This window comes from Trichechus manatus, unplaced genomic scaffold (assembly GCF_000243295.1).
Source record: "Trichechus manatus latirostris isolate Lorelei unplaced genomic scaffold, TriManLat1.0 scaffold00011, whole genome shotgun sequence".
Taxonomy (NCBI): Eukaryota; Metazoa; Chordata; class Mammalia; order Sirenia; family Trichechidae; genus Trichechus; species Trichechus manatus.
The window spans coordinates 7,237,864-7,248,043 of NW_004443947.1; the positions used below are offsets into that span (position 1 = coordinate 7,237,864).

Below are 10,180 nucleotides of genomic sequence, written 5' to 3' on the forward strand. Positions count from 1 at the left end.
TCTTTGCTCCACCATCATTTCTCCTCTACCTATAGTCACCTCCCTCCTCTCCTGTCTAAATACTACATGTCCTTCAAGGTACACCGTGATGGCTCCAAGCTCAGAGAGCTCTCTCCTGCCTCTCTTCATATATACCTGTTGTATAGAGGAGGAAGCTGAGGCTCAGAGAGAGCAAGTCAGTTGTCCAAAGTCATGCATCTGGTCAGTGGCAGAGCTGAAATGCAAACCCAGGTCTTTGTGACTCTGAATCTGGTGCTCTGCACCCCGCATCCCCGAGGCAGAAAGGCCCCGTTGGTGTTAACATGTGTCTCCTCCATCCCTCCCTGCAGGTCTACATCATCCGGGTCACGTGGTCCAGTGGCTCCACCGAGGCCATTTACCGGCGCTACAGCAAGTTCTTTGACCTCCAGGTAAGAATGCAGGATCTCTGGTGAGCTGCAGGTGGGAAGTGGTTTCATTGGCCTTACTTTCCCCTAGAACTTCAGAGCCCATAGCCTCACCCACAGCTGACACACAGTGTTCTTTTTATTTTCCTGGACTTAAAAATGACATCTGTTGCTTTTGGGACATAGTATGTGCTTTGTTTTTTATTGCTTTATGCTTTGATATTCAATATCTTCCACATAATGTATTTGTTGGCCACTTCAGAATGGAGGGTGATCTGGAAATCATTTCTGTGTGGCTCTGGAATATGGATTTTGAATTTGTGTTTTGAACAATGATTGCGTTTGCTGGTGAGCACCGTTTGTAGAGTATGTTCAGACACACCTCCAAGAAAGAGCAGAGGAGGTCGGGAATAGCTGTGAACATGATTGTTATTCTAGGGATTATTTACATCTGCAGAACAAATGTCCACTCAGCTTAGGCTCCATGAGAGGGGTGGGAGTAGGTTAATGGGAGGAGGCAGAGCAGAAAACTAAAGGGCCCAGAACTGGCGACTGAATGACCCTCTGGAGGCCCGGCAGCTCCCCAGTGTCTGTCAGTGAGGCCACAGGACCTCTCGTCCAGCCTGCTTCACTTTGCCGCCTGCCTCTGCGGACTTGCTTCCTACACTTGCCCGTTGACCTACAACCCTTCAAGGGCTTCCCCCAAACAACACCTTGATTCCCACATCACCGTGTCCTTCCCTATTGTCAGTGCACTGGAGTACCTGGGTGCTGATTGCAGTTTCCAGGAGGGAGAATCAGATTGTCCCAGGTGCCTGGGTCAGGAGTCCACCCCCACCCCCACGTCATCTGTGGCCAGGATGTGGAAGGTCATTGGTGCAGCAGCATCTGGAGGAGTAGGTTGGCTGAGAAATGGGGAGGAGACTGTGGAAGCATGTATGGGAATGTTGTTCCTCGCTGCCACCCTAAAGCATCATGGGCCCGCAGTGCGCAAGATACTTACACGTGTTAGCCACGATCCCTATTCCAGCAGAGCCTGGAACCGAAGACCATGGCTTCTGGGGTCAAATCAGTGATCAAACCCTGGTTCCAGCATTCCCAAACAATGTCTCCCTGGGCAAGCCATCTCCGTGCAAAGGGATGGCCTGAGCTCAAATCCCAGCTTTACCTTTTCACATCTCAGTTTGGTGTGACCTTTGGCAAAATCACTTAATGTTTCTAAGTCTCGGTTTCTTCATCCACAGAATGGGAATGAAAACACTTTTGTCATATGTTTATTGTGACCGTTAAAGAAGATCTGCCTCCCCCAAAGCCCAGGCACTCAGTATGCATTAGCTATAATCTGCCGTCCCTTTGCGCGGAGGTGGCTCACCCAGGGTGACATTGTTTGGGAAGGCTGGAACCAGGGTTTGATCGCTCATCTCCCTGGCCCAGAGCCTCTTGACTCCTTCCACTCTCCTGTTCTGACTCAACTTTTTTATTTCAACCAGAACTCAAGAGTCAGGCTTTCTTGCCCACTCAGTATAATTGGTAATAATTGGGGGTTTGCTGTAGCATAAATAGCTGCCCCAGACTTCCCTCCCTTTGCAAAGCCATTTAAAGGCAGGGTTTCACCAGCTTTAAATAATCCCAGATGGGCAGCTGGAGTGGGAAGGTTGTGGAATTCCAGAGGTCCTGCACATCCTCGACCCAGCCTTGTCCCCACACCCCAGAGTAGAAAGCTGGGAAGAGGTTAGGGCAGGGCCGCACCAGCCGAAGTCAGCTGGTCCTGAGGAGGAGGCAGGGAGGCCAGCCGTATGGGGCTGTGATGCCCCAAAGTGAGATGATTTCATGATTCAGCCTCCCTCCCTCTTGCCTGGCGAGTAGCCTTGATTTCTTCAGAATTAACTTGGCTCCAAGAATGGGGAGGATGGAGGCTTCACGGAGGAGCAGTTAGGCCAGTGTGGTGTAATGGAAATAGCAGGGGACTCAGTCGGGAGACCTGGGGCTGAGCCACTGCCAGCTGTGTGGCCTTGGACACGTCCCTTAACTCCTCTGCACTTGAGTGTGCACATTGGTGACATGGGGTGACATTGATAGAAATAGCTGACGTTTACAAAGTGTTGACTCTAGGCTTGCTCCTGCCAAGCATCTAGGTGAAGTAATCATTTAATCCTCACGAGAAGCTTGTAAAGTGATACAAATGAGGAAACCTAAGCTCAGAGAGGTGAAATTTGTTTACACGTGCACAAGCTAGTAAGTGTCAGAACTCGGATCTGCACTTGGGCAGGCGGACGCCAAAGTACAGCTCTTAGCCACTCTACTAGTCTAGTTCTCTCTCTAGTGACTCCTTTCCAAGGTTCCTGTGGAGTTAAAAGTTATATGTGTGCCCAGAGAGGTAAATCCATAAAGACAAAAAGCAGATTGGTGGTTGCTAGGGGATACAGGGAGAGGGGAATGGGGAATGGCTGCTTAATGGGTACAGGGTTTCTTGTGGGGGTGATGAAGATGTTCTAAAAATAGATTGTGGCGCTGGCTGCACAACCCTGTGAATATACTAAAATACCTTGAATTGTACACTTGTAAATCACTGAATTTTATCATATGTGAATCATATCTCAATAAGGCTAATAAATAAATTGTGGGAGAAAACCTAGGAGTATCAGCACTGAAAGACGTGTAAGACTTGGACAGAAAAAAAACTATAGAACATTATTGAAGAGAATGGGCATTGATTACTAACGGGTACAGGGTTTCTTTTTGGGGGTGATGAAGATGTTCTGGCATTTGATAGTGGTGATGGTTGCATAACCACATGAATATACTAAAAACTACTGAATTGTACACTTTAAAAGGGTGAATTTGATAGTATGTGAATTGTATTGTGACTTTTTAAAAAAAATGATGTATATGAGAGTAGTTTCTGGCTTGTCAAGCACTGAGCAAATGTCAGCTGGTAGGATTACTGATAGGCATGGTGGCTGCTAGGAATTGGCATAAAGATTAGAGGATGAGATTATGCCAGTTTAATATAGTGGTTAAGATCCTGGGCTTTAGAGTCAGAGAGAGCTGGGCTTTGATCCAAACTCCTCCACTTACTGGCTGTGAGATCTTGTTTTAGTCAGAACAGATTTAGTTGTAGGTGACAGAAACCCAAGTCAAGATGGATTATTGGAAAAGAACATTGATTAAACAGAACTGAGATGTCTGAGGGTATTTGGCTTCAGGTGTGGCTGGATCTAGGGACCACAGTGTCAGCAGGGACCTGTCGTCCTCCATCTTTTGGCTGTCTCTGTGTCCAGGCAGGATGTCCTGCTGTGGTGGCCAGAGCTCAGGCCGTACCTAACAGATCACTGACCTCAGGGGAAGAGAGCACCCAACAGTTTAAGCAAACATATCCCTGGCCCATCTTGGGTCACATGGCCTGGCCACTCTGGGCCAGACAGGAGCTAAAAGTAGAATCAGCATCACTCTGATGCGTGTAGACTAATGGGGGGGCGGGGGTGTCCCCGAGGAAGTCAGGGAACTACTACCCAACAAGGGGAAATGGCCTCTGGGTCACAAAACAAAAAATGTCCCCTCCAGTGGGGCCAGACATTCAGGCAGAGGAAACTGCAGAGAGGCTGCCTGAGTAGGAGCATGACCCAGGTTCCTTTGTGGGGACCGACCAAGAGGACTCACTGTCACCAGCGAGAAGGTACCTTTTATGACAATTCATCTTCCAACGGGGTTTCCTGACTCAGTTGTCTTAGAAAAGGCTGATGTTCATGCCCGCCTCTACTAGTTGACATCTGGTCACGTGTCTCATTCCCAGGGTGCAGGGGTTAGAGCCCTGGGCATGGAATGGAAAAATATCTGGTGTCAAGTCCCAGCCTCTCTGAGCCTCCCTGGCCTGGGCCCACACTGTAGAGTCCATCAGAGCATGGCATAGGGAGCTGGCGTCCAAGCAGGGCACTGGGGATGACCAAATGGCCCTAGAGCTGAGGTCGCTGAGGGCAGAGCTCAGAGGAAATATAATTCTGTTGAGCCACGTAGTAATGATATCAGTGACCATTTACTGGACTGCACCAGATGCCCATCTTACTTGCTTTCTCATTTAATCCTCGCAAGCATGAGATCAGTATTGTGTCTGTTTCACAGATGGGGAAAATGAGGCCCAGAGAGGCAGAGTCACGTTCCCAGAGACTAGCATGGCTGAGTGTGTCTGAGTCTGAAACCTGTGCTCCTAACCGCAGTACCTCCCTGCCTCCTTGAAGTCCAGTATGGCCTTTGAATCTAGAGTCCTCCCAGAAGCTGCCCATTTTTAAGGCCCACTTGGCACCTTCCCATAAGATGTGGGCAGAGTCTGCCCTGTGGAGGGGTGGTGTGAGCATAACACGAGCCTTTTGCAAACAAGTCTCGGATATGTGAGGGATGCCCTTTACACTATGCCGTTTGACCTTTGCCCTCGGAGTTTTTCCACTGTTCATTGTGTCCTCCAGGTCAAGGGTTATGCCTGTCACTGGTGCCAGGGCTTCCTTCACAGAGGGCACAAGTAGACATTGGCTGAACTGGCCTCTGGGCTGGCCCTGGGAACTCAGAGGAATCTGCTTTCTACAAGCCCTCAGTGTAGTGAGGACGGGACAGACGTGTGTTACCCTACCAGTCCAAGTTGCCATGGAGTCCACCCCAACTCCTGGCAACCCCATATGTGTCAGAGGAGAACCAAGCTCCATGGGGTTTTCAATGGCTGATCTTTTGCCAGGCCTTTCTTCCAAGGGGCCTCTGGGTGGACTCGAACCTCCAATCTTTTAGTCAGCAGCCAAGCAGGTTGTTTGCACCACCCAGGTTCTCCAGATAGAGGTAAATCCACCTATGGGAGATGGACCTCTCTCCCAGCCAGGAAGCTCAGCCAGGGCTGGCTTCCTGGAGGAGATGATATCTGAGCAAGGTCTTGACAGTGAGTAAGGGATTGAGCCACTAACAAGATGGGGGAGGACATTGCACACAGACAAAACCATGTGTGCAGAGGTACAGAGGTACAAGGGAGCAGGAGTTTCAACTGGCCGACTTGAATTCTGATGGCGGAGGCTATGGAGCCAGCCAGGTCAGGGAGCTCTCAGGAGAAGTGCCAGGCACATCTGTCCTGTAAGCAGGAACCCTCCCTAACTGCTGTGGGGACAGACAGGTCTTTCCAGCCACTTTCCTACTCAGATGCCGTATGTTGCCAGGACTGCTTCTAGGCACGGGGCTTTTAGGGTAGAGCTGTTTCTTGGGTGCATCAGTCAGATCATAGAGCTGAAGGAGACTTGGAGGCTGTACCTTGATTCACACCTTCGCTTCTCCCCATAGAAGGAAACTGATGAGGCAGTGGTGGTTCAGTGGTAGAATCCTCACCTTGCATGTGGGAGACTTGGGTTCAGTCCCGGCCAGTGCGCCTTATGCACAGCCACCCATCTGTTCAGCTTGCATGTTGCTATGACACTGAACAGGTTTCAGTGGAGCTTCCAGACTAAGACAGACTAGGAAGAAAGGCCTGGTGGTCTGCTTTAGAAAATCAGCCAGTGAAAACCCTGTGGATCACAGCTGTCCAATCCTGTGGTGCATGGGGTTGCCATGAGTCAGAAGCCAACCTCAGTGGCAGCTAACAACAAACTCATAATCTAGAACAGAGACACCACCAGCTACGACCCAGAGGGTGGAAGGCCTTTGTAGCCGTTGTCCAGAGAAGGGAACTGAGACCAGAGACAGGAGAGACTGTCCCAGGTCACCCAGCAGGAAGCATTTGTTTCCAGTTTCAGTTGAGACAGGACTGACCTGTTCCATCCTTCCACCTCTGCCCTGTCAGGAGTTGGACAGCCCCAATCGCACTTTTTTGTTTGTTTTTCTCTTTCCAGGTCCATGTGGTTCTAAAGTTCACATCAGTGTTTTGGTCACAGAGATTAGGACCAGGAGCACTGTCATGGATTGAATTATGTACCCCCAAAAATGTGTGTATCAGTTTGGCTGGGCCATGATTCCCAGTATTGTGTGATTTTCCCATGTGTTGTAAATCCTGCCTCTATGATGTTAATGAGAGAGGATGGGCGGCAATTGTGTTGGTGAGGCAGGACTCAGTCTACAAGATTGGATTGTGTCCTGAGGCAATCTCTTGAGATATAAAAGAGAGAAGTGAGTACAGAGACAGGGGGACCTCATACCACCAAGAAAGCAGTGCCAGGAGCAGAGCGCGTCCTATGGACCTGGGGTCCCTGCGCGGAAAAGCTTCTAGTCTGGGGAACACTGGTGAGAAGAAGGCGGACAGGGAGAGAAGGCCTTCCCCTGGAGCTGATGCCCTGAATTTGGACTTTTAGCCTACTTTACTGTGAAGAAATAAATTTCTCTGTGTTAAAGCCATCCACTTGTGGTATTTCTGTTGTAGCTGCACTAGATGACTAAGACAAGCACAAACGATTGGAAACTGCTTTGAGACCAGCACTGGTGGATCAGAAATGCCATTTGTTACACTTGTAATGAATGGCATTTGTATTTTTATTAGGTCGTGCTTCCTCCAATGAACTTTGAATCATCTTCTCATGACATAACAATTTCAAAAGCTGGAAATGAGTTTCCAAATCTTACGCTACATGCATGAAGTATAAGATTTCCATTTCTCAGATTTCCACATGATTTCTACAGATCAGTTCAGAAGAAGCCAAGGGCAAGTCAAGCACTTAACAACTGCTTCTCTCTGGCATCCTTAAAATAATACATTCATATATCGTTTCTTCAGGTTAAATCATATCCAGGCTCCTAGAGTAAGTGATGGGATAGGTGAAATTACGTAAGAACTTCTCATCTGTGCTGCTTCAGGATTTCGTCAGCACTCCTCAGCTCTCTGTCTGTCATGTCTTTCTGTTGTTGTTGTTAGCTGCTGTTGAGTTGGTTCCCAACTCATGGCAACCCCACACACAGTGAAACGAAAAGCTGCCGAGTCCTGCGCTGTCGTCATGATCGGTTGCAGATCAGACTGTTAGAATCGGTATGGTTTTCACTGGCTGATTTTCTTTCTTTTTTCTAAAAAAAAATTTGCACATTCCTGTATGACTTTTGCATTTCTATAAGGCAGGGACGTGCTTCCCTTTCTCCTCAGTGGCTAGACAAGTTGCCCCAATACCACTTGTTAATCCATCCATTTGTTTCCCCCTTAATTTTAAACCCCTTTTAAACGTTTGTACCTCTTATATAGTCCCCTTGTATAAATGTATTGGCTGCCATATCCAAAAGAAAGAAATTAAATATTGCGCACAACCTCACTTGATCTTGACTTTAAGAGAACTATTTCTATCTATTCACTCAAAAAAGTATGCTGATCTTGGATTCAGTTGGACAGATCAACTGAATGATTTTATCACTCTAAGGAAGTATATAGCTATTCATATTTTATTGAGTTGTCAGAAGTGGACGCTGAATTTTATTAAATTCCTTTTCAACATTTATTGAAATAACCCAGTGTCCTAGCTGCATCGGCTGATTTTCTGAAGTGGCTTTTCTCCCTAATCCATCTTAGTCCAGGAGCTCCGGTGAAACCTGTTTGGCATCATAGCAACACGAAAGCCACTGCTGACAGACAGATGGTGGCTACTCATGAAGTGCATTGGCTGCCCAAGTTCACTTCTGAGCTTTCGGGGTTGTCTGTCGGAAGTCCCATAGTCCACCACAGAGGCCAAAGGGAAGGACAGTTTTCTTATGTCTTTTCTGGGGGAGTTATGATAGTGGTAGGACCAAAGATGATCTCAGTCCCCCTGCAGCCCTCGCCCACTAGGGAGGCTTCCCAGAAAGATCCCAGCCAACACCTGGCCTAAGGCTGCCAACCCTGTTCATCCAAGTACTGCCTTTGCTCAATCCTGATATTATCTTCTGAAATTGGGATGTGCCTTCCAAGTGTTGTGCACACTTACCGGAATGTTTTTTTCCTTCCAGTTGAAAAACTATTACCATACCGATGGTATGTAGCTAAGAAAATATGGTGGCTGCCATTTTCCACGGTTACCAGTAAACCAGTTGACATGGAGTCGACTCCAACTCATGGTGACCACACATGTGTCAGAGTAGAACTGTGCTCCATAGGGTTTTTCAGTGACTGATACTTTGGAATTAGATCACTAGGCCTTTCTTTTAAGGTGTCTCTGGGTGGCCTCTAACCTTTTGGTTCGCAATTTTTTGTTTCTAAGTTAGAAAGAAGTAAGATTATCTTGGCCACTTGGATCTAAGCCCAAATCCAGGTCTTATTGCTGCAGCATGGAATATAATTTCTACTCTCCTATCCAGTGGCTGACTAGACCAGTTAGCCACATTTTTATTCATTTGTTCATTCATTCATTCATTCTTTCCACAGATATATACTAAGGACCAACTATGTACTAGCGATGAGGTGGGGGGTCAGTGGGAGGGCAGGCCGACCAGTGAGGAGTTCGGGGCAGAGAAAATGGACAAGGGAGAAGCAGTGAGGATGGAGAGAAGTAGACAGATGGGAGATTGTGGCAGGCCCCTCGTGGCATGTCCATCAGGACACCAGGCACACACTGACATTTAGACAACGCAGCTCGCTGAAGGGACAGAATCCCCAGAGACAACCAGTCACACATTATAGAGAAAGCCTAAGTATATCCGTGGCTGTGCCCAGGGCCCTGAGCACCCTGCTTCAAGGACCCATGGCCTAATGCCAGCCTGCAGCTGCACACGACAGTCACCCCAGCGTTTCTCCACTTCCTGCTCTGGTCTGGTTCTTCTGGGGCTTCGGGCATTTGTGATAATTGAGGGCATGAACCCTTCCAAGTCCAGCCTTGATGGCCGCTGCTAACACAAACCACGTGTGGCTCTCCACGCCAGCGTGCGCAGTATTTTCCTTGGACAGCATGTCTCACTCTCCCCCTACCGCAGACTGACGTCTTGAAAACTGCTGATGGAGTGTTCTCTCATTCCCTTGGAGGTCTGTGATGTGGCAACTTGACGTGACTCCCTCTCCCTTCCTACCCCCAAAGCTGACTCATTTTTCTCCTCGGTTTCCAGTCCTCTTCACCCTGCACACCACTTCCTGCATGACTAGGGGGAGGGGAGCGGGTTTTCTAGTTTCCGAGGAAAACGTCCATGTCAGACTTTGTGGGTCCTGCTCCTGCAGACAGTCTGGATCTGGGTTCTCACGTGGCATCCCTGGAATGTTGAAGACCTTCGAGTGCCATGTGTGACAATTTTCCGGATAGAAGCGGCTTGTGGCCTGTGAACCTGGACACACTAAGACCAAAAGCAGAATATTTCCCAGGCGTCTGACCTCCTGGCTTCCTACACTCAGTCCTTGTTAATAGCAGTCTTATAGATTACAGTTAACATTGATATGGTGATAAAGAAAATTTAATAAAGCTGCATATGGCTGAAAGAGGAGGGTAAGTATTACAGAGCAGCCCTGCACTGTCCAGTATGGTGGCCGCTAGTCACATAAGACTATTTACATTTTAATTAATTAAAATTACTGAACACATTTCAAATGTTCAGTAGCCACACAGGGCTAGTGCACAGGGTTAGTGGCTACTGTACTGGACAGAACAGATATAGAATGTTCTCATCATCACAAAAAGTTCTTTTTTTTTTTTACAAAAAGTTGTATTGGACAGCCCAGCTCCAGCCGCTGGGAAGACTTGGGCAATCTGAGGGGTTTTGCCAACCTTAAAACACAGCCTTACAAACTACTAAAAATTACTCCCAAATAACTTTCAAAATAACATGTTCAGTATGGTCAAAGTGCAGGCAGGGGGGATTTTTTTCTTTCTTTCTTTTTTTATTTTTATTGTACTTTAGGT

General features: G+C 47.8%; 1 protein-coding gene across 1 annotated transcript in view; it reads left to right on the top strand.

Moving 5' to 3' along the window:
• The first annotated feature begins 335 nt into the window (after nt 1-335).
• SH3PXD2B (SH3 and PX domains 2B) overlaps nt 336-10,180 on the top strand; it is an 86,894-nt gene continuing 77,049 nt past the window's right edge. Inside the window, exon 1 of the mRNA XM_012560103.1 lies at nt 336-410. The gene's annotated coding sequence lies outside the window, so the exon portion shown is untranslated. The remainder of the gene's footprint in view (nt 411-10,180) is intronic.